Here is a 25,194-nt window from a genome sequence, read left to right as displayed (position 1 = left end):
ACCCCCTTGAGGGTAGCATAGGGGAAAGGGAGCTAAATTTGGAGCCAGAGGAATCCTGCCTGCGCTGCTTTCTCTCTGGGCCTCATCATCTCCTTCTGTCAAATGAAGGGGCTGATCTAGATAAGGTCTCTTCCATCTCCATCATTCTAAGTCCTGACTTAGGGAGCAAGCACTGCTGTTCTTCTCTTTGAGAGTCACTTCTTATTCATCCTGAGAGAAGTGAAACCCAAAGCACCCGAGGGTTGCTGGGAACTTGGCGTACCCTCAGTGGAACATACCAAAATTTACCCAGCCACAGTGCCCATCCCCAGAAACAAGGAGGTTGGGCGATACCACAAACCCACACTGAATGTGACCACAAGTTTAGAAGACAATACACTCTGGCCTTATAAATAGAAAAGATAGTTGTGCCCCCGCTTCCCCCTTCCCCCAGTGTTAAGCTGTATGGCCTCATCCCATGGTCCCAGGGCACAGCCCAGCCTCATTAATCAGAGAGAGGGAGCTGCCCCCTGGGAAACGGAAATGCTCAACGTGCACTCAGTCTCTTGTATATCTCACTCTGACATTTCCCTACCATGTTTTATAACATGGTAGGAGGTTTAGAGCTGTGAGCTTCCTTTCTTTTTTTCTGGTGAGGGAAGGAAGACCTGCAGTACCTCTCGAGCCGGGGAGCCAGAATCGATGCACAGATCAGACTGTCAGGTTGGACTTGCTGTCAGATGAGCCCTTGGGGAGTGGGGGGAGGGCTCGCTGGACAAGAAAGCCAAGGAAAGTCACAAGGTAGGCACCTCATTTATTTTCTGCCGTGCCGAGCCTTTTGCTAAAGATGCCTCCTCCATAGGGCCCTGGTCCCAGCTCATTAGCTCCTGGGGGCATTTGAGGAATACCTTGATCCTGGACTGGCGGTGGAGATCATTTCCTCTGGATTTGTCTTCATGGGGTGAGTCTGGTGGCTGAGTGGCTGTTGAAGGGTAGATGGGCCCTTGGGGAGATGAGAATTTTAGCCTTTTGGGGGGTTCTTCTTTAACTTTTCTCCCAGTGGTTCTCAAGCAATTGATGCTCAGGAAACGGCCTTAATGGATTTTCCCCCAGCAAGGTGGCTATTTGCAGTCTGACCAAGTATCACATATAGGGAGCTGATGCTCGTGCAAGACAAGTTCTGGTCCATAGTGCTGGATGTAACTATGGCTTTTCTTCTTTTTGCCATCTGTAGAGTAAATTAATGTGTATTATCTACTTTCTCATCCATTCCTTTTTTTCCCACTCAGATTTTTATCTATGATAAGAAAAACTATTGGGTGAATTATATTGTCTAGGGACCCAGATCCACATGGCTGCTGCCGCCTCACATCCTACCCTATACATTGGACACTTGGATTGTTAAAACTCTTTGCTTTCCACAAGGCTAGCTGGTAAAATTCTGCTTTTAAAAAAGGGGAGGGTGGGGGCATAAAGACGCAAACAAACCATTTTTTATAATGAGAGAGAGGGGAAATAGGACAGATTCCTGCTGTTCTGTTCTTTGTAGATAAGCTTTATCTATTGGAAGAATATTTGGCAGTGGACAAAAAACATCAACAGTGAATAGAAGGAATTGGGCTTCAGTTTGTAGCTTGCAAACACTTAAAACAGCCTTAATTTGTTTGGACCCAACAGAAGGGTCAGTTTACTAGTTTTCTCAAGAGAATTATCCATGAAAATTCCCTTTAATTTGAAACCAAATGAGTCAAGCAGGAAGAGATGGGGGCTGAGAGCTGCATCATATAGGAGAAAGTGGAGGGTAGACTTCTCCCTTGGGAGGAAGTAATGCTGCACCCCAACCCCCAAGAGCACTCCTATCCTTTCCAGCTTCATTATCAACTGGGCCAAGTGAGGACTGCTGGTTAGTATTTTCTATTCTTGCCTGAGAAGGATAAAATAGCAAACCTTCATAAATGTGAGTTGTAGCAATTCCTATTATTATTGCTATTGTTGCTGTTGCAATTCTATTCAGTTAGCAGGGCTAAATACATTAGTGAGCCAAAAAGGTAGCCACAAGAATTCCCAGGTACGTGGGAAAAAGATATGTGGCAAACAGATAAGCATCGGTCCATCCCCAGGTCTATGATGTATAATACCAATCACCCGATAGATGTTCTGATCATAAAAATCAGTCCTCTGAGACAAAAGGCAGGAAGCTGAATTGTTCTGCCATTTGGTTTTGAAAAGACTCTATTCTAAGGGACCTGGCTTCTCATCCAAGCTCTACAACCTCCTGACATTCTGACTTAGACTAAGTTACTTCCCCAGTTTAGGCATCTTTCCTCATCCATCAAAGGAGAGTGATGAGCTAGATGATTTAATGATATTCCTCCAGTTCTCAATCCTATGAAAACCTTGGAGATGGAATCATCAGGGACTCCCTTCTGTCAGAACCAGTGGCCTCTGGTGTTGTCTACTCCAAGGGGCATATCCTGACGGTGGTCATCAGACCTGTTCCTTGAGGACAATTTCTGCTGAAAATCTAAGAGTGATAAATAAATTAGACTTACAGGTAAAGAAACCAAGGCAGAGAGAGGTTAAGTGTCACACAGCGGTATTTGAGGCTGGATTTTTAACATGCTTTACCATGCTGCCTATCCACAGGGCCATGCCATTTTGGTGCCCCAGAGGCTGCCCAGCTCAAGGAAGACAATTCTCCTCCTTATACCAATGATTGACCTAAGGGCAACTATGAGCATCCTGGTATCTGATAGTCCAGAAATTGATATTGTAACCCAAAAGATGGGAAATTGCTCCAGGGCCCTTGTGAGAATCAGGCCAGAGATGGAGGCCCAATAGCTCCAGGAGCAATTTCCCATCTTTTGGGTTACAATATCAATTTCTGCTTGAATGACATTATTTTTAGAGCCAGAATTTCATTTCTTCCTCACTATGGCCCTTTAGACTTGACATCTAGAAAATCCAAAGCCCAAGGAAATTGATCGACTTGGCTAGAGTGAGTTATCTGGGAGAGTCATGGTTCAAACAGGGTACTTACAAATTTGCTTATGCTGCCTACCACAAGCAGGAAAATGGTACTGGGGCAAGACAGCCTGGCTCCAAATACTGCCCTTCTTCTTGCCACCCATGTGACCTTGGGCAAGTGATTTCTCCACCTTCAGTATCATCATCTAAACAGTTAAAGGTGTTGGATTACTCTACATCTAGGTTTTCTTCCAGTTCTCCATCTTGATTTTCAGATGATATTCATCAAGAAAAGTGAAAGGAGCTCATTGTAAAAACCCCTGGATGATTTCTAAATATAGGGGGATTTCTTCCCATAGTCCAGCCATCCTTCATTCCTGTTAATCCATTCATTCATTCATCCACCTATCCATCTATTCTTTCATCCCTTCATTCAGTAAGTATTTATTAGGCTGTCTCGTATGCCAGGCACTGTGCTAGGTGCTGAGGATTTAAAGACAAAAAAGGAAATGATACTTGGTTGCAATGAACTTTCATTCCTTTGGGTGGGGAGTAGAATGGACATAGACGAATAATGCCAAATTTGGACAGAATAAAGATGAAGCGATTTGGAGAAGGAGGGCACTAAGAACCAGGGACAAAGGGATGAGGGCAGTCCTAGTATAAGAGGTGTTTGCTCCATGAACTGAACCTTGAAGGAATGTGCTCAGGGGCAGGGTTTTGGTGATAGCAGGAAAGAATATGAGATTGGAGCCAGGTTATCTGGATTGGAATTCTGCCTCTGCCACTTCTTATCTGTGTGAGATTTACCTCCATGGACCTCGGATTCCTCATCTATAAAGGGAGGAGGTTGGACCATATGGCTACTGATGTTCTTTCAAGGATATCCTGATGTCCAAACTGGCTGTCTCTTCCTTCCGGTGTCTGTTCCCATGGCAAAGGCAGCCTTTCAAAGGGTATGCCAATAAAGGGCCTGCCTCATAGGTCCCACCGAACACCAGAGATCCAGCCACTAAGTGATGAATTTTCATTGACACTTGCTCATAAAACCAGCTCTGGCAACAGAGAGGAGCTGTAATCTGTGTCAGAGAAGAGAGCACCCACACAGATGGAACCATACATGCTGAGGGGGAGGAGGTGGCAAGCACCTTGTAATCAAGTGAGCAAAGATTGGGAGGAAGGAAGATTGTTTCCTCTGCTTGATTCTATATTTCTACTAGCCCTGGAAGTCTGAAATACCAGATTGAGATTGAGGGGGCAGCCCTATGTCCTGACCAGGGCAGATATCCTTTCCCCAAGTCCGGTTGGTTCTGAACTGCCTGACTCACACATACCCTTAATGACTTTAACTTTGGTTTACTCCTCTGAGAAATGAAGAGCATTATGCAACCTGTAGTGGGTCCCCAGTCCCTAGGAGTCCTCATTGGTTTGCCTTTGGGAAATCTGATTTAGGAGCCGCTTAGTGCCTCTAGTCATAGATCATAGAAGGAAAGGCTCTTAGAGTTCATGCAGTCTTTGTCATTTTACAACTAAGGAGATGAAATGGCTTACTCAGGATCATTCGGATCATAAGTGGTCAGAAAAGTGATACAAGGACGCTCTAGAGGTATCTCTTAAGAACTTTAGAGGTGATTGTGTGACATGGGAGACACTGGTACAGGACCTCCCAGCATGGCGTATCCTCATCAGAGAAGGTGCTGTGCTCTATGAACAAAGCAGAATTGAATTAGCTCAGAAGAAATGCAAGTGCACAAAGTTAGAGAGTCCCCCCCCAAATGTTCATAGAGATGACTTGTGTCTGACCTGTGGAGGAGCATTCTGAGCTTGTAGTGGTTGGATCAGCTATAGTGGAACATACTAACTCTATTTTAACATGGTGATGTCATTTTGATCCTCTTCGAGAAGGAAAAACAGCAGCCAGCAAACCAACCAACCAACGGGCAAGGCTGAGTGTGAAACCCAAGGTTTTATAGTTTAGAAAGTTCTTGCCTAGTGCTAATTAGTGGTAGCACCAGGACTAGAGTCTATGTCTTCTAAGTCTACCAGTTCCTAGCTGGGTGGCCTTGGACAAGTCATTTCCCTTCTTCTAAGATTCAGTTTCCTTGTTAGAAAAATGAGAAAGCAGGACTAGATTTCTCCAAGGTCCCTTCTAGCTACAACATTGTGGATTCTAAGACCTCTTCCAGCTCTTCCATTTTCTGCCTTAAGGTCCCTCCCAGATATGATATTCTCTGCTCCGAGGTCCCCTCCAGCCCTAGGACTATTTCTTGACTCTAGATTTTCATCAACAGATGACAGGAAGTAAAATTGATTTCTTAAATGAGACCTAATGAGAAAATTCTGCCAAACCATTGAAATTTTTTTTTCATTCTGAATTTTAAAAAATAAGATTCCTCTGTCTTCTTCCAAAAAGACAAAAGCTATTGAGACTAATGCACATTTGGCAATGGGACAGGCCTAGTAGATGTTTAAGCATCAAGGAGCTGCTGTGCAGATTTGTAAACAACTCCTCCCCTTCCCAGTAAAGGGTACTGGAATTATCTTTAACACAATGGGGCAGTAAAACTGCTTTAAAATTTTACTAGCAAAATAAAAACCATCAGCTGCTCTGCTAATGCTGCCGGAAATGAGGTTGGTTTCACATTTGCCAAAGTGCTCCAAGAGTTAAGGGATTATCCAATTCATTTGGTCATCTTAGAAACAGGAATTGGGCAATCCAGCAATTTAGCACAACTTTGTCCTCATTAGAAGGAGGAAAATGGTTTCATCACTCTGTATAAAATATCAGAGGATGCTCAAAAAAAAAAAAAAAAACAGGTTACAAGTAGGCCTTCTTAAACTTAAAAAATTTAGTTAAAGATACTTCTTATTTCTTTGATACCAAAGATATCATCCACTTGACTTCCAAGAACAGAACCCTTTGCCCTTCTGGTAACTTGTTCAAAATCCTTCACTCTTTTCCCTCTTCTCTTAATAGTCTTATAGTAAAACAATTCAATCTTTTGAGTGTTTCTAAAGCACTGCTATATGCTTTATACTATATAAAGCTATATGCAAAACACCCACCTTAAAAAATAGCACTCACCTAGGTCCTGGAACCTCAAAGACAAAATGCAGAAACAGCCCTTGACCTTGAGAAGCCTATATTCTATCAGAAATTCTCAACTCAGGCATTCAAATCCCTCTGAAATCTGGCTCCCACTGATTTTTTTTCATATGATTTCTCTTCATGCACTCTCATTCCATTCAAAATAGACATCCCCATCTCTGTAGCTTTGCACAAGTACCTCTTTTGTCTAGAATATACAGTACTCTCTCTTCATCTTCCCCTTCTAGAGTCCTACTTTTTCTTCAACATATAGCTCCAGTGCCTCCCCCTTTGTGATGCCTTTTTCGAGTATAGATATAAATATATAGATATGTGTGTGTTCAGTTGTTTTCTGTCATGTCAGACTCGTGATTTTTTTTTTGGCAGAGATACTAGCGTAGTTTGCCACTTCTTTTCCCAGCTCATTTGACAACTGAGGAAACTGAAGCAAACAGGACTTTACCAGGGTCACACATTTGTATCTTAGGTCACAGCTGAATTCAGGAAGATGAGTCTTCTGACTCCAGACCCAGCACTCTGTCCAAAGCAGTACCCCCTACGTGGTATTGATAGATAGATACAAGCCTGTGTATACACACAGACACACACACACACACATACACACACATACACATCCATTTATACATATTATACATACACACATATGTAGCATTGAATTGAATTGAATTTCAGTGGGGGAAGGAAGGGGTACAATATGTAAACAAATAAGTATAGATGTTCTCCTCTGAAGAGCAAGGAATACACTAAATAACTAAGGCAATCAGAAAAAGATTCCTGTACATGAGCTGAGCGTTGAAGGAAACTAGGGATTCAAAGAGACAGAGATGAGGAGAGAGAGTATGTTCTGCTGTAGATTCTGGAGATCATTGAAAGTCATGCAAAGTAGTTTGAATTTTTCTCAGTAGACAGTAAGAAATTGCTAAAAAATACATTTTCAAAACCTTTTGAGAAGACAGGTGACATCACAAGATATATGTATAGAGGGACTGATTCTGGCAGCAATGTGAAACCTGGATTGGATTGGAGAGAAAGAAGAGGCAGGAAGACTTGATAGGAGAGTATTACAGTGTTCCAAACAAATGATAATAAAGCCCTCTTCTAGAGTGATAGCGGAAGGAATCACAAAGGGGAGACTGGAGAGACCTTAGACATAGGATTGGTAGGGGCTAGTAAATGAATGAGTATGAGAAGAAAGGGGCAGAGATAACATTGGATTTTGGACAAGGACGAGTAGTAGAATGGTGTGCTGCTGGGAGAATCAGTGGTATCTGAAAAAAGAACCAGTTTAAGAGAAATGATGGGGAAACATGTTAGAGACATGTTGAATGTGTGTCATGTTGAATGACATTCAGGGAAAATGTCCTGTAGGCAGTTGGATATAAAAGGTCTGAAGCCTCAGAGATGAGTAGAGCTCTAGATGTAAGAATCATCCATACTGAGAGAATACTCGAAGCTCTTGGCCATGGGAGAGAAGACGAGAAGAGGGGAGAGAAGCGACCAGACAAGACAAAATGAGACGAGACCACACGAGAGGAGCTCTTCCATGAGATAGATGGAAGATACAGAGTGACTGTGACTCAGGCATGGTGAAATGGAGAAAGATGTCATTGAGGTTGAAACTGATGAATTCATGAGCTTGGAATGGATGAGAGGTCACCAACACAGATCCTGCACCTCCCTGAGATGATGAGAGAAGATGGAATGGAGTCGAAAACTATGTCATCTGCTCATGTCGCTAAAATAGTTGGGAGAATAGTCTGCCATTTGGTACATGATGTGCCTAGACTTGATGTCAGGAAGATCCTGCCTCTGTCCATACTAACTGTGTGGTCTCTGAGCCTTCATTTCCTCATCTATCAAAGTTTCCTGTATTCTCTAGCTCAGAAGTCATAAAAGCATAGTGGCTAGGGAACTGGACTAGAAGCTAGGAGGACCTGGGTTCAAGTTCCGCCTTTGACACATTGACTGTTTTTGACCCTGGGCAAGTCACCACTTTCCAGTGCTCTAGGCAATTGCAGAAAAGGTCTGACCTACATGGTAGAGGGAATTCTCTCTACCAGTGAAACTACAACACCAGCCCTGATCTCTCTCCTTCTTACCTAGTGGGCAGGGCGAATGGAAGATGTTCAAAAGTGATCATGTATGTAAAGCCCTGTGGAAATGTTTGGATTGAGACAAGGACAAGATTCAGGAAGGGGGAGGTTGGGGCCGCTTAGAGACATCGCTCAGACTTCCAGATGAGGAAGGACCAGTTGGTATAGGGGAACCCAGCAAACTTTTTCCAATTCTGGGCTTGGGTACAACTTTGAGAACATTTTGTGATCTGCAGAGAACAGCACTGTTTCTCAGAATAAATAAAGTGTGACCCAGGTCATACTGCACACAGACTTTCAAGGTAATAAGCATCTGTACAGGAGAAATCATTGCATTCCATGTGGAGAAATATTTGTGTCCATTTACATCTTTCCAAAAGGAACAGAAAAATGGTTCTGGGAACATTAAAATGGAAAATCTCTGTGACATGATTCCCATTTTTTAATTCAATCAATTCAATCAATCACTCAACCAAGAAGTATTTATTAAAGGTTGGGCCCTGTGCCATTTGCAGAGACAAAAGTGAAGTGATTCCTGACATTGTAGGGCTCATGTTCTATTGGAGGAAGACAATATGTACATGTATCACTATCTACAAAAATGCATGCCTGGTAATTTGGAAGAAGAGAACACTAGCAATCGGGAGGCTCCAGAAAGCCTTTGTGATTCTGGGAGGTGGCACACAAGTTGAGCTTTGAAGAAACCTAAGGATTTGAAGAGGCAGAAATGAGGAAGGAGAGCATTCTAGGTGTGGAGGCCAGCCAGACAAAGGTGTGCAGATGGGTTGTGCTGTGGAAGGGACAGTAGGAGTACCAGTTTGGGTAGACCAGAGAGTGTTTTGTAAGGGGGAGTGAGATGCACTAAAACTGAGAAAGTAGGTGTGAAACTCTCAGTGGGGAACTAGCCTCCACCAAATACTGGTCTGTAACTTTGCATCCTCCAAACTCCCAGGATCTCCTGGGGGCAGTGACACAGGAAGTGATTTGCCCAGAATGCTACAACTAGTTTGTAGCACAAGGACTTAAACCTAAATCTTCTTGAGTCCAAGGCCAATACACTAAGCTGCCTTATGAGCAAAAGCAGGGCTAATTACCCAAGTTTGTAAGTTATTTCCTGACTGTCATTTGCTTTAAAAAAATATAGCTAAAAGGGCTGACAGCCAATATCTGGAGGTTATGAGCAGATCCCACCCCACTCCCAATTCACGCAGTTCTACAAGTTGAATTCCCTGGTTAAGGGCACAATCAGAGTTCAGTTGCTCACCCCCCAACACACACACACACACACACACACACACACACACACACACACACACACACACAGCCCCTTTTCACTTTTTCTTTCTACCATATATTTGAGACTTTCATGCATCAACCAGGATCAAATAGAGAAAGAAGGGACCAGGCTAGCAAGAACCCTCAAGCTAAGTGAAATAGATGTGGAATATACCCCTAAACCCCCAAGAAAATGGTCTTTTTTCCGGGATCTGGGAGCCTAAAGCCAAATGTAGCAGCATATAAGTGCAGGCTTGCTGCCCTGTCTCATTCTAAGTAGCCCTGGGAGGAGCTGAGAAAAAGTATATTCTCCATCTGTAAAACATCAGGGTCCTTGCAATTTCAACAGCCAACAGGACTTAGTTCCCAAACTCAGAACTTGATTTGGGAAGCCAGGTTTGATTTTTGGCAAAGTTTTTCTTTGCTCATTTGAAAAGATTTCTCAGGGTTTGTGATGTGGAGGGGCTTTTCTTTGCCCACCCGGTCTCCCTGGCACTGCTGGTGACTATGTCTACTGACTCAGGGTGCCAGCCTGGGAACTGGGTGAAGCAGCTGGCAACAGCTGGTAGTGTGAGCCACAGGCTACTATCAAGGGATGGGAAGGAGAGAACTAGAGGGCAGTAGATTACCACAGAAAAGATACAAAGAGGTGGTAGAAATAGGAAAGGAATTTGTATATAGCTCGGTTGAGAAACTGAGGCAAACAGAGGTTAAGTGACCTACCCAGGGTCACACACTAGTACTGGTCTGAGGCTAGATTTCAATTCAGGTCTTCCTGATTTTAAGCATAATGCTTTATCTACTCTGGTGCCACATAGCTGCCCTCAAATGAAATGAGCAGCATGGACCTCCAGAGATATGGCAGCTAGGGGCAAGGAAGCCCAGGCCATTGCCGTACTTCTGTTGTCCCTTCCATCAAATGCTCTACTAGTCTCTGTGGTTGGTCACTCTGATCCAAAGTTCCATCCATTTGATTGTACAGCATTATATGGACCAATCAGTGGGGCCACAGAATGCTTCACAGGATCACTGAGTTAGAGCTGGAAGGGACCTCAGATGGGGCAAAAGAAGCCCCTAGACATAGAGAGACTTGTCCGAGATGACACAGCTAGTTTGTAGCAGACCTGGGATTTGAACCCAAACCTTCTGACTCCAAATTGTATTCTTTTCCACTGTACCATGATACAAAGAGTTGTTTTGTGTTGTATAGATTTCATCTCACTTGGGAAATACATTTGTTTTAGTCTACTCTAACATATAACATAGTTCCCCATCTCACCCCAGTGCTTAGAAGCAACAGGCAGAGTCAGCTTTAGCAAGGAGCCCACTGGGCCCCTATGGGACTAGGCTTGGCCAGGGGAGTTAGACATCTGTTAAGGGTCTGAAGGGAACTCGGAAGACCTCCATCTCAAGTATCTCCTAGAGCAGGAGTCCCCACTCCAGCACTTCTAGCAAGTGGTTTTCCAGCCCCTATTTGGAGACCTCCAGCAAAATGGAGCCCACTCTCCTCTCAAGGCAGCCCATTTCATTTTGGGACTGCTCCAGTTGTTGGGAATTATTCTCATTACATTGAGCAGAAATCAGCCTTTCTTTGGAAATTCCAATTCAATTCTAATATTTAGGACTCAGGTACTATGTGCCAGGCACTGTGCTAGCTGTTAAGTATTCAGAGAGCACTCAAAGAGCTTGTATTCTTGAAGGAGATTCTAACAGGGCACAGAGAAGTAAAAAGAAAATAATCAAAGGTGGGTAGAGAGCAGCATCAACTGGGATCAATCCATGGGGTTGTTTGTGGCCCTACCCCCATATTCTCAGCCTTGTTACCTTCCATCTATTCTGAATCTATCTGAGAGATACGTAATTGTTTAGCTCTCATCTCTCCCATTAGTATGCAAGGTCCTTGAGGATAGGGGCTGGTTTTGCTTTTTCTTTGTATCCTCAGCACTTAGCAAGAGTGCCCGAACATAGAGTAAGCATTTAATAAAAGCTTATTGCCTGATTATCTGTCCTGAATTATGAAACTGGGAGCTTAAACTACACAAGGAAATTCATAAAGACTTATGTTAAGAAATCTTGTTTGAATTAAGCAGAAATAGATCTTCATACACACTGATGATCCATGAGATTAAGGAACCGAAAAGGAAACCAAACAGAGCAAGTTTAATTTTTCTTCCATATGACAGCCCTTCTGAATACTTGAGGACATCTATCAGGTTTCCTTTGAATATGTTTTCCAGCCCAAGTATTCCCAAATCCATTAGCTGATCCTCATAGGACATTTAGGGCAGCAATAGTGGATAAAGCATCGGACTAGAGTCAGGAAGATCTGAATTCAAATCAGCTTACTTACAAGCTGTGTGACCCTGGACGAGTCACCCCATCTGCCTCAGCTTTCTCATTTGGAAGATGAGCTGGAGAAGGAAACAGCAAAGCTCTCTAGTATCTTTGTCAAGAAAATTCCAAATGGGCTCACAAAGAGTCAGACATGACTAAAAACAACATATAACATATAGACTCATAGCTCTCATGAAGCTACATTTTTTGAAGTTTCCATGGGAAAAGAGAAAATAAGGACGAAGGAAGGAGAGAAAGATAAAAAGAAAGAAAGAAAAAAAAGAAAATGAGTTCAAGTGATGAAATTTCTTATAGCTTAGAAGGAGCTGCAGACCCAGATGAACTCTTTTGCTTATTTATTGTTCATTCTTTCAGTTCTGCCTTACAAAAGGCCAAAGAATTTGGACGAGATCTTAGCCTTTGTTTTCCGTGTTTGCTTTTGTTTATGGTTGTTAGGTTTACTTAAATTTTGAAAAGAAATTGGCAACTAAAAATAGGCTTGAAATACCAACTCAGTCTATTTCTCTCCAACAGACATTTATTAAGCATTTATTATGTTCCCAATAAAGACAGAAGTAGTGTAAGGCAAAGATGACCATTGGTCTTAGGGAGTCCAGTACAATGGAGAAAGAGCTATACTTGGAAGCAAGAGACCTAGATTTGAATTCCAAGTCTATCACTTACTTGCTGTGTGACTTAGCTAAGCCCCTCAATCTCTTTCAGCTTCACTTTCCTTATCTGTAAACTGGGAATGGTAATACTTGCACTATCAAGCTCCTAGGATTGTTATAAGCTAAAAAGTGGTGGAGAAAGATGAATTGCTTGGGAAGAGAAAAGTTATATATCAAAGCTCAGCTTTCTTGCCTTAGAGGTATTAGGATTTTCAAGCCACAGTTAGGAGGGACTTTAGAGATCACATAGTCTAGTCCTCTCATTTTATGAAGGAAAAAAAAACAACTGAGGCCCAGAGAAGGGTAGTAACTGGCCCGAGGTCACATAGCTGGCACAACTGGAAGAAGTTGGCTCACTTTTTGCTAACAAAGTAGATGATTTTTTTAAAAAAAAAATTTTAGTATTTTATTTTTCAAAATACATGCAAAAATAGCTTTCCACATTCACCTTTGCAAAGCCTTGTGTTCCAAATTTTTCTTCCTCCCTCTTCCTCTCCCCCTCCCCAAGACAGCAAGTAATCTGATATAGGTTAAACATGTGCAGTTCTTCTACACCTATATCCATAGTCATCATGCTGTGCAAGAAAAATCAGATCAAAAGGGAAAAAACATGAGAAAGAAAAAAAAACAAGCAAACAAACAACAATAACAAAAGGAGATCATACTATGCTTTGATCTCAAATGGGTGATTTTTAAAAGTTGGAGTCTAGATGCTCCCAAATCTAGTCTTAGGATTTTATCATTGACTAGGGCAAATGACAAAGTTTCGCTCTAGAAGAAGAAGCCAGATGAGATCAAAGGGAATCTTTCATTTCCAGAAGAAGCAACAGGAAGAAAGAGTGAGAAAGAGTATAGAGAGAAAAAATAAAAGAATTATACAAATTCCTCAAAAGAGGTTTGGGGTAAGGATTTAGGGTCATTATTTTAGGCAAGTTGATATACATCCTTGCACTGCTACCTTGAGACTTTTAATCTGCTGGTTGAAAGTTACATCTATAGTAAAAATGTGTATAGGAAAAGGGAAAGAAGAAGTTGAAGAGGAAGAAGAAAAAGGAAGAGGAGGAGAAAAAAGGAGAAGAAGAAGAAAAACAGGGAGAAAGAGGAACAAGGAGGAGGAGGAAAAGAAGGAGAACAAGAACAAGAAGAAAATCATTGAACCTCTCAGTGGTCTAAGCCCTCAACACTCCCAAGTATGGCAAAATCAAATTAAATTGTAATTGGGTATTACCTAACTAACTAAATAAAAAAACAGCACAACATAGATGATATCAACAAGTTGATTTCTAAATCAATATGCAGCCTACAAGGATCCATATGTTCAGTTTAATGGCCTCCTTTCTATTTGCTTGGTCCCACTATTCTGGGTAAATCTTTAAGACCATGAGTTGCATGAGGGGGGCTTAACTGAATTAGCAGAAGGGATTTCCTCTTCTAGAAAGGGAGAAGAGGGGAATATGCATTTATTAAGTACCTACTTTGTGCTAGCCACTGTACTAACCACTTGACAAATATTAGCTCATTTGATCCCTGGAGCTCCTTACCTTTATAAAAACACAGGGCTGGTAAACAATGACAAAAATATTACCACTAGAATAACAGATATTTATATTTTAAAGTCTGCAAAGCATTTTACCAACATAATCACAATCAAACCTCACAACCAAACCTGAAAGATTTCCCTAAACCAAAGCAGCCCATTCCCAATGGGACAGCCCTGGTGACTGGGGAGTTTTTCCTTGGGTCAAACTAAAATCTCTTTCCCGATAATAAATATCATTCCTTTAGAACCATAAGTTTTCTAAAGTGCCTTCCTCCCAACTGTCTAAGTGCTAGGCAAATGGTGTAAGTATTCTTACATTATCCCCATTTTAGAGCTGGGGATTGTCCATCCTTATGGCTCAGAAAGGTGAACTGTCTTGGCCAGGGTCACAGAGTCAGTGAGCATCCCAGCTGGGGCTCAGGGCCAAGTCTTCTGACTCCAAATCGAACACTCTTTCCTCTGTTCTACATGAGGGAGTTGGAAGGGGGTGGGGGAGCACAGCCGGTGTGCCTCTGTGCAAATTCCCGATCTGTTGCACACTGGGCTTTATCCATTTAAAAGCACCCCCGAGAGTTCCGTTGCATCTGTTGAACTAAATTCATCTGTCTTTTACCTGTTATTCTAAACCAAATTATAAAGTAGAACTCATGGGAAACAACTGTTGCCCTCCCTCTCTCTTTCCCTCTCTTTTTTTTTCCTTTTAACTGAAAGATTTCTTTCAGCACACAGGGACAGCACACTTGGCTAGGCTTATTATGAGGGATGCCAGAGAGGGACCAAATGGTTAAAAGGTTTGCAGCTGGAGGAGCAAGGAGGATCATGGGAGCATGGTTAATCCATATGCAGGAGAATTGAGAGCCAAGTGCTGTTTATGGTCTTTATGGTCTTGAATTTTCCAAATAGCACATTGAGGGGCCCCATGTTGTTCCGGATTAGAGCTGGACTTTTGCCCTAACCCTGGTAGCCCAAGCCCTTCTACAGAGCTGAATAGTTTCTATACAAGGAACACTTGGCACTTTTCAGTTTGAGTGTTTTCCCCACAATCTAGCATGAGCAAATGCTTCTTCAATACTCCAAGCTCCTCAAAGACAAGGGCTATTTCATTTCTGCTTCTATATCCCCAGTGCCTAGCCTGGTGTCTGGCACATAGCAGCTACTTAATAAGTGCTTATTGGATTGGATCAGGTCAGGGTTGCAAGCTCAGTGACTGATATGAATGAACTCCCAATTATACAGATCACAATCAGTCCATCTCTTTGTATTTTGGGTGATTTGTATCCATATCCTCATGGAAGTCCTAGATAGGAGGTCCACACAACCATCCGGAGGACTTCTTCTGAATCTTTTACCACTCTGCAGGGCAATGGCTCGATTCTTTGACTATGTATGTCTACTCATTGGCCATTGGGGAAAGGAAGGGAAGAGGAACGAGAATGTATGTCCTAAGTACTGTGCTAAGCACTTTACAAATGTCTCATTTGATTCTTATAACCTTTTGAGGCAGGGATTATTATTATCCCCACTTAACCGTGAGGGAATTGAGGTAACCACATGAAGATGCCCATCACTCTCATGTTTGGCCCAGACAGATTAAAATGTAATTGGGAAATATTGAACAAAATAAATACAAATACAATAAAACAAAGATAAAATCACTTTTTAAGATGAAGTTCATCTGTGACCCACAGGGATCCTTCTGTACAGGTCAGTGGCCTCCATTTCTATTTGAGTTAGACACAACTGGTCTTAGAGAATTGCCTTGGACACTGAGAGATCATGTGACTTTCTCCGAGTCACATAGCCAGCGCAGGTCAGAGACAGGTCTTGAATGTAAGTCTCTTCACCACCACCCCCCGGCCATGCTTCCCTTTATGCCTCAGACTCTGCTCAGAACAAGGGGGAAAGTGAGCTAGAAGACCAAAGAACTTCCTTTGGTAAGGTATTTCTCTGAGGGTCTGGCATTTCATCAGTGAGGGCACTCCTTCCTTGCCACATGGCATACTATCCTGATGCCTTTAGTAGATTTTTTTTCACAAATTGCTAGAGGAAAATGACTTCTAGCATTGAGCCTTCTTTGAGTATAACAAGGCTGTAGCCCCCCACCCCACGCTGAGTATTTTCTGCATATCCATTTAGCAAACACCTGCTATGTACCCATTCCTGTGCCATGTGCTGGGAGATTCAAGAAAAAGAGGAGCTTATGTTTTCCCATATAGACGTAGGCCATTTGGGTATTGCTCAACGTCCCCTTCATGCTTTTCTCCTCTTCCCAGATTCACTCCCCCAGTGTCATCTTTGTGGGGATGGCCGAATCTTTTACTGAGCGACAAGGGGTCTGGTTTTACCACACACTGGTGATGCTGTAACTGACATCTAGAGAGTACTTTAAGCGCTTAGTAAATGCTTGTTAACTTCACAAGTTGATTTTTGCCACCCTAGGAGGTAAGGACAATGGTTATTATCTCTATTTAACACTGGGGAAACGGAGACTTAGAGAATTACATTGACTTGCCTGGGATCACATAGCTAGCAAGTGTCTGAGGCAAGACTAAAGGCAGGTCTGAAGCCAAGTCCAACATTCCCAGTTCCACTAGGCTATTTCTCACTATTCTTCCCTGCTTTTTTCTCTCCCCAGCCTTGAATCCCATGGTCTCAGGGTCCTGATCTCTGCTTTCTAAGGTGAAATTCATAGGGGCCTCCTGGTGATACAAAACCTTAACCCAAATAAATGAGTCTTTAATGGTGGGATTTCCAGACTAGTAGGGGAGATATTTGTGGGCATGGGGACCTTTTGGTGACCCTTCAGTCGAGCCACACAGACTACTGCCTCTTCTGTTCACACGTCAGGCTGGGAATATTTGGGGTACAAAATATATATTGGAACACAGCTGTACTGACAGGCTGCTAGGCCTTAATCCACTCACTCAACAGGCAGTGAAACAGCTGTGGTCGTGAGAACTTCCTCCTAAAAAGATTCCTGACTGAGAAAACACATTTGTTGCCCTCCAGTCACAATGAGAATTTGAGGGGTGGGGTGGGATTCTTTTACAGTAAATCTGAGTAGCCAAGGGCCTTGTGAGTCACCAGGAACCCTCCAGCTGCCCCATGTTCGAGGGCTTTACCTGTTCTCTCCCCCTTCCTGAGGCGCACTCTGACACAGGGAGACTCCTAGGGGCAAAGGGAGTTCTCCTCTCCTCCATGTAGCCCATTCTCTTCCAAACTACTTCCTCCAGTCCCCTTCCATGTGAATTCTAAGTGTCCAGAGGATGCAGGGATCTTACCTGCTGGACATGGAGTCAGGAGACCCGGCCAACAATCCTGCCTCTCTTGAGAAGGCGTGGAGCAAGTCATTTCAACTGCAGAGCTTTGTGCTCTCATCATTTGATTCCCAACATGGAAACATGGCTTGTAGAGTTAGGAGGGAGCTCAGAGATCATCCAGGTTTTTAGATAAAGAAAATGAGGCCTCGAGAGATGACATAACTTAGCCAAGGTGCAGAGCTTGAATTGGAATTGAATCCAAGTGTAGTGCTCTCCTAGTGACACTGACTCCCTTTTCTGAGCCTCAGTCTTCTCATCTATAAAATAGGGATCCTAATACACAGGGTGGTTGTGGAGAGAAAGAAGTAAGTCACCACTTCTTCCCCTCCACAACCACCCTGTGTATTAGGTTGGTGCTAGATGGTGCAGTGATTGGAGTCCCCTGCTCAGAATCAGGAAATTGTTGAGTTGTTTTTCAATCATGTCCAACTCCTTGTGACCTCAATGGGGATACTGGAATGTTTTGCTGTTTCCTTTTCTAGGTCATGTTACAGATGAGGAAACTGAGGCAAATGGGGTAAAGTGACTTGCCTGGGGCACACCGCCAGCTAGCACCTGAGGCCAGATAGGCTTGGCATTCTATCCACTATGGAGCTACCTAGCTGCCTCCAAAGGAATCTAGGGATTCTAAAAATCAGAGCTCAGGAGTGAGCATTGTCCTGGTTCAGCCTCTGCAAACACAGAATACCCAGAATAGGAAATGGCGTGAAGGCCAGTTGGGCTGGAACATAGAGTGCCCAAAATGCAACAAGGCTAGAGCCAGACAGCAAAGGCTTGTAAATGCCAGGTTAAGGGACCTCCTGCTGCATGCTTACTGGGTTTGTCTCTTCCCAGGGATGTTCCTATAAAATGGAGCAGGCCATGATCTGGCCCCAGCAGGAAGGATGCAGATCTGCCCAGATGAAGCCCACTTTTCAGCAATATTGTTTTCTCTTTCCCAGACTTGGAGCGGATGCCAGAAAATGTGGAGACTCAACCCATTGCTCCCCTGTTGAAAGTGAGCATCTTTGAGTAGATGACATAGATAGTTCCACTGTTAGCCTTGAGACTCAGGTTTGTTGATAAGAATTAGAGAGGGGTCTTGGTTTTGAGGTTATTTTTCTACCTATTGCATTCTTGCTTCTAATCTGTATATGTATGTAGTCAAATTTTGGCCATCTAATTCTATTCCAATCCCTTATGACTCCTGGAAGTTGAATTAGAATGTTACAGACAAGAATGTTTAGTCAATTCTCTGATTTCACAGAGGAAGAAGAAGTTCTAAGAGCAGAGAAAAGAGGGTTCTGGCTCAGGGTGCTGGATTTCAGGGGTGTTGACAGCTGGTTGTGGTCCTCGAATCTGAGAGTTAGAAGTGATTCCAGTGGTCATCTAGCCATCTCCTGCAGGGATGAATGTCTACCCTGAGATACTTGACAAGAGGTCATCCACTCTCTCAAGATGACCCATTAGGAAGCATTTCCTGACATTTAGTCTAAATTTGCTGCTGTAGCTTCTTCCAGTCCATCTTGATTATGGGCCCTATAAACAGAAGAAGTCTAATCTAAATGAAGACAGTTCTCATGCCCCCTCCCCCAATTTTTCATTATCAGGCTACTTATTCCCAGTTTCTTCTGTTCAAGACACTTCACCATTCTAAGTGAGCTTAGCTAGAGTAAACAAGAATAGTCAATTGGGAGAGGAGGCTAGCAGACAATGAGCTGGGATGTTCTTCCTTCTTCCCCTATAGCCAAGGCTATGTTTTGTGCCACCTGCCTCATATACTCTACTGGGGCCCCAGATGTGAACATTTCCACTTTATTTGCTCTCTCTTTTGGTCATTTCCAAAATCCAAAAATGAAAATTGGCACTGAGGCCTTTGAAAATCGTTCCCAAGGAGAATCTCAGCGTTAGAACTAGAAGGAACATTGGCGGCCCATTGAATCCAACTCCTTCACTCAGTGCTCGACATGTCCCAGGCCACACAGCTCATGTGTCTAAGGCAAGAACAGCATGCTGTGCACTCCAACATGTAAGATTGAAGGTTAGCATAGAATTTAGTTCAACCTCCTCAGTTAGAAGTGCCTGATTTTTGGTCACACAGCTAGTGAATAATTGAACCGAGATTTGAACCAAGTGCTTTCTCCCTAACACCAGACTGCATGTTTGGCAAAACAGAAGCATGACTAAAATAACAATAATGCATTTCTCTCCCTCCCCCCCACCTCACCCTAACCCTTAACCTCTGTGCAGTCCTTAAGAGAAAATAGTCATTTGGCTAACTTTCCGTTCCATTTTTGTATATCTTTTTGAAAAAAAAAAACTTCATATTTTATATGCTCTCTTCATACAAGATAGAGTCTAGAGAGATATTGTGGGGGAGGGGGAGAGGCAGAAGGGAAGGTGTTATGACCTCTCTCAAATGATGAGCTTTCCTCCCAGGGAAATCCCCTTACCCTCTCTGCTGAAGGGGTTTTCCTTGAGTGGGTATTTGCTTCGGAATGTAGGTTATATGGATGAGGTAGGCGGCAAGACTGGGGCCACAATTTAAGAGTGAGCGGGTTCGAGGAAGGCAAAAGACTCTGTTTGCATAGCAATCAAAAAAGCAAAAGCAAAACTGAGAAACTGTGCCAAAGAGGAAGCAGCAGAATGGTAATTAAGGATGGTCTACATGTGGGGGAGGAGGTAAAGAGGGGGTGTCAAAGATGATTTCATGGTTTCCAGCCTGGCAGATTGGGAAGGTAGTGTTAACACTAAACATAGAGCAGCTTGGGGAAAGCTATTTCAACTTAATTTGAAATAAACTTTATTTTGGCTTTCTGGTTATCTATTTTTCACTTCCTTGAAAGTGACTTATACTCTTAGAAAACTAGTGTCCACCAGCGCCTAATCAGAGATTAGCTTTGATGGTCCGCAAGCCAATGACCAAGGAGATCCTCAGATGGGAGATGGGTGTGCTGATCCTTAGCTTCATAAGTACCAGGAGGGCAGCCTACCATAGTGGGAAAAGCAGCAGATTTATAGGCAGGAGAGTCCCAGCTCCCACATGTTTACTAGATGTGTGTCTATTAGCAAGACCTTTCCTCTCCTCTACAAACTTTAGTTTCCTGTTCTATAAAATGAACTCAATGACTTTTAAGAGTCCTTTCAACTCTGATGTTCTGTCATGTGCAATTATTTGGTGACCATCTATCAGAAACACAAAGACAGTCAGTTTGGCCTTAACTTTGGCAAATGAGTGATACCCTAGAAATTCTGTCTCAGCAGCCCAGCTAGCTTCTAAGAGCTTTCTCTACCAGTATGGGTGTTATTTGTGTTCTTTTGGCTGTGAAATATAGGGATCCACAAGTCAAGAAAACTCACTTTCTGTATTGGCACCATTTGGGTATGACAAACACATTTCAACTTCCATTTTTCCCAGAATACTCTTAGAGGAAGGAAATTTGGTAGGAGGGGCAGTAATCTGGAACAACCCATTCCAGTTTAAGATTTAAGAGACTAGATTAACTAGATTCTCTGAGTAGAGAGGTTCTTAAATGTTTTGTGTCATGATTCCCTTTGTCAATCTGGTGAAGTCTGTGGACCCCTTCTCAAAATAAGACCTTTACATGTAGCATAAAATAAGATACTTAGAATTACAAAGGAAACTAATTATGATGAGAACTAGGTAATGTTGAGGGCGGTAGCCCCTTGGTATTCCTTGTTATATCTCCAACTTCCTTTGGGACTTGGACCTTTGATACAAGATCTGGTCAAACTAGTTTGGGCTATCTGAGCTGGCCGGGGTTTTACAGCCCCCATTCTAATCTGCTCAGATAGACCAAATGCCAGCAGGAAATTCCTTTTTGGGAAGAGACTTCTGTCTGTCCCCAAAAGATAACAAGAGAGTCCTTATCTTAATTTACATCACTCTCAGGAACCTCCCTACATCACTGCATAAAAAGAGAGAACTGGAATCTTCTCTTTGCAAATGGCCTTGTACCATGCAGCAATTTTGCCCACCGGCTCTCCCGTGTTTCCATTCTAATCAATAAAGACTATGTTTCCATACAGCATTAAGTAGCAAATTCCTTTGCTGCCGAACCCGCCCTTGGTTACTTTGGGGAAGGAAGGAGAGAGAGAAAAGGAACTGATCCATCTCTGTTTACTCCTCAATTTACTCCTCATCATTTAATACTCATCAGTAAGGAGTACCTAAATGAAATTTGGTTTAATTGAGGTCTAGTGGCAGGTTTGGGGTACAGGGAGTCAAATAGAGCTCCCCTGTAACCCCTTTGGATTCGGCACAAGGATACAGAGTTAAATGAGGTCTAGTAGCGGCACAAGAGTCCTCTGTAAGGGAATTTACAGACCCGAAAACCTAGATTGATAAAAGAGGTTTATTGTGGGGTTTGGAAGTAAAGTTTAATTAGTAAGGTTGAAGGTAGAGATAAAACGGCACTGGAACCACAGTTCTAATGGACAGAAATCCTGACATGGCCGGAGAAAGGATGCCATGTTTGCGATCTCTGCAAGAGTGGACTCCAGTTTAGCCCTTTTTGTAATAGGGGGGCTTTTGATAATCTGAAGGTGCTTGGGGTTGGAGTCCCAGATTGGCTTCTGGCTTGAGTTCCAGCCAGGGTTAGAATTTTAATAGAATTCAATGGGTTTTTAAATAAGGAGGAAACAGTGCTTGGGGTGGGACAGAGTCCCTGAGGCAGAGTCCGAAGAGATTTTAAGAGTTTGGGAGTTTCTTCATCATTTCCCCCCTCGAGCAGTTAAAACTTAAATTCATTTCAGAAAAAAAGAAAAGACTTGGGGCAGTGTCCCTTATTGAGACAGGGTTGAAGATTTTCTCCAAGGATCTTCAGAGTAGGGGGGTCCCCTCTTCAATTATATTAAAATGTGGTTCTCAAAAATTTTTAAGGAGGCAATTGGGATTAAGTGACTTTCCCAGGATCACGCAGCTAGTAAGATTTAAATGTCCAAGGCTGGATTTGAAGTCAGGTCGTGTGCTGTATCCACTGCACCATCTAGCTGCCCCCTTCTCAAGATATTTTTTAAAAAGATAATGGAGAGCTAGAAAGTATCCAAGATATATGGACAGAATGCTAAACTTGGTGTTAGACAGTTCTGGGCTAGTTTGTGTATATTTGCCTGTTTTCTCCTCCATTAGATTATGAGTCCCTTGAGGTCAGGGAGTATCCTTTGTCCCTCTTGATATTTGCTCAGCACTTAGTACAGCTCCTGGCACATAAAAGGCACTTAATAAAAGCTACATTTCCTACTATTTGGGAGACCTGGGCAAGTCTCCTGTTCTCTCCTTGCTTCAGTTTTTCTCCTTTAAATGAGGGGGTGTACTCGGTGACCTCTAAGATACTTTCCAGCTCTCCATCTGTGGTCCTCCGTTCTTTTCCTTTGACTGGGCTACTAGTCATCTTTGGGCTTTCAGACTGTCTTCTTAGCTCATTCCCTGGCTAGGGGAGGAGTCATTCCCTTTTATGAAAAGCAGCTTACTTTCAAGGCCCTACTCTCAATGCTAGATGTTTTCTGTGGGTTCTTTTTAAAAACTGAGGCAAACAGGGTGAAGTGACCCTAGCCAGGATCACACAGCTAGGAAGTGTCTGAGGCCAGATTTGAACTCAAGAAGAATCTTTCTGCTACCAGGCCCAGCACTGTATCCACTACAACACCACCTAGCTGCCTTTCAGCTTCTCTTTGGATTCAGAATTGCAGAGAGCTTGGGGCAAGTGGGAGACAGCTTTGCAAGGGAGACTTGTCCTATGTCTGCTTTTAAATGTCTGGATTTTCATTCCCGATCATTAATATGGAGGCCTACTTGGGTTCATATCCCACCTCTGTTACTTGGATGACCTCCAGCAAGCTACCTAAACCTTTCTAGCCTCAGTTTCTTTCTGTGTGAAGTAAAGTAATTGGACTGGGTGACTTCTGAGTTCCCCTTCAGCTCAAAATTCTCTGATCCTATCAGTGGGAGAGCCACCTAGAAGCCCCTCGGGGAGCCCTGATTAATCCAATGGTATGAGAGCCAGATCTGCATTTATTTTTATCCTTTGGCAGATAACCATTGAAGGAAAGCAAATTTCCCATTTAAAAAGACGAGCCTAGTCAGGGAAATCAGAATATAACCTGCTCACTGGGCGGAAAAGGGAGGAAAAGGCTCAAAGAAGGTGGCCTCTACCATGGCCCAGGGCCTCCCAAAGGCAGACAACCAGTGATTAAAACAACAGCTGGGAAGTTGCTAAATAAAGTGCGATCATGGGGTTTTACAAGAGGAATGACCTTCAAGCTGGCGACAGAGGTGCCTTTCACACTGAATACCTCTGGGGGCTAAGAATACACTGAGCCACAATGAGTCTGGCGCTTGGCTATTGTCTGATAGAGAACAAAGACAACTGCATAGAGGTCTGGCAACTCCAAGGAGAAGTTCTGCTCATTAAACATTATTAAAAAGAAAGAAAGAAAGAAAGTTAAGGTAGTGCTATTATACCCAGGGCATTCTGCTGGTCCTGAGTTAGATAAGAGAGTCCCCCAGTGGTCGCTGGCTCCTCTTTTGGAAAGATTACTAGAAATGAGTGATTGTAGTTTAAAAAGACACAGAGAGGTTGGAATTATTGCTGGACTCAACTTTAGTAGCAATAATAGTAATAATAATAATAAAATAATAACTAGTACTTATAGAATATGGTTTGCAAAACACTTTGTATGTACTGTACGGTTTACAAAGCTAATTATCATTAGCTCCTTATGACAATCCTAAGAGGCAGGTACTATTAATATTCTAGTTTTACAGATGAGGAGACTGAGGCTAGGAGAGTTTAGGTGACTAGCTCAGGGTTGCACAACTGAATGTCTGAGGCAAGATTTCCACTCAGATATTCTGAGTCCAAATATTGACACTCATTGCTAATCATAGTCCAACTTTTTCTGTTCTCTCTGTTTAGTTTCTGGTTGGGTGGAAGATGTCGCTGTGTCCCTGCCAATTCCTAAGGTCCCCTCTTTGGGAACAGCTGAGTATGATGACTCGAGGGCCCCACAGGATAGAAATGGGTGGCTTAGATTTTTGCTCTTCTCAGTTATCTCCTCCACCTCAAAATGGATAGGAGGAATGACAGACATGGACAAAAGGGGGAGATACATTTCTACTTTTGGAGCCAACTGGACAGAAGCCAATGCCTTGTACCCGATAAGTTAGCCTTTCTCCTGACCTTGAGTCTAAATATCCAATAACAACAGTTGTCATTAGCTGTCCCTCTCTGGTGCCTCTTTGTGGCATGAAGAGCAGCCTGGACTCTTGAAGGCCATGCCAAAGGAGGGCAGGCTCAGGCAGGTCCTACTAAGTTGGGAAGCCTTTCAGTACAGTCAGTGACAGACTAGGCATCTCTTGTCCAAGGCCCAGCCTAGCAAAATGCACAACATCCCAGCACCAAGTTGGCTGCAGCGGGGACAGAACTTTTTCCACTGTTTGTCTTGAAGGCTGCTTATAGCTGTGTAAGAAGGCCTAGGAAGTTGGTCTGTTAAGACATGGAGAGATCCTGAGCAGTCATTGAAAGAGAGAGCCCTCATATCAAGGAAATCATGGTTCCCTGAGGGCTTTGAAGCAAAGATTCCAGTGATGTAATGGAAAGAGAATCAGTCTGGGGCTCTGAGGAGTTAAGTTCAAATCCCAGCTCAGTCACAAGCTGCTTGTATGTCTTTGTGCCTCAGATTCCTCATCTGTAAAATGGGCGTGGGTAGGGCTGGGGTAGGAGTAGACTAGATGGCCTCTGAAATTTCTTTTAGATGTAGACTTATGAGCCTCTGAGCCATTTATCCTAGAAGTGTCTGGCCACTTCTTCCTAACAAGAAAGGGCCCAAGTCTTCTTGGGACTCTCTACTCGTGCCACTGCCATTGTGAATGATCAATTGGGCTGCCTGCTAAGAAGGGGTGGTT

General features: G+C 43.1%; 1 protein-coding gene across 5 annotated transcripts in view; it reads left to right on the top strand.

Moving 5' to 3' along the window:
• Positions 1-438: 438 nt before the first annotated feature.
• The window catches only part of GPR174 (G protein-coupled receptor 174), a 41,643-nt gene continuing 16,887 nt past the window's right edge, over positions 439-25,194 (top strand). For 2 of the 5 annotated variants that reach the window (XR_012483958.1, XM_074277344.1), the window contains exon 1: positions 439-940. The gene's annotated coding sequence lies outside the window, so the exon portion shown is untranslated. Of the gene's footprint in view, positions 941-18,132; positions 18,286-25,194 lie in introns of those variants that run through there. The other 3 variants (XM_074277346.1, XM_074277345.1, XM_074277347.1) reach the window with 3 other exon arrangements.

This window comes from Sminthopsis crassicaudata, chromosome X (assembly GCF_048593235.1).
Source record: "Sminthopsis crassicaudata isolate SCR6 chromosome X, ASM4859323v1, whole genome shotgun sequence".
In the NCBI taxonomy this organism is placed as follows: Eukaryota; Metazoa; Chordata; class Mammalia; order Dasyuromorphia; family Dasyuridae; genus Sminthopsis; species Sminthopsis crassicaudata.
Note: the sequence above shows the minus strand (reverse complement) of the source record. Positions and strands in the feature narration are given on the sequence as shown.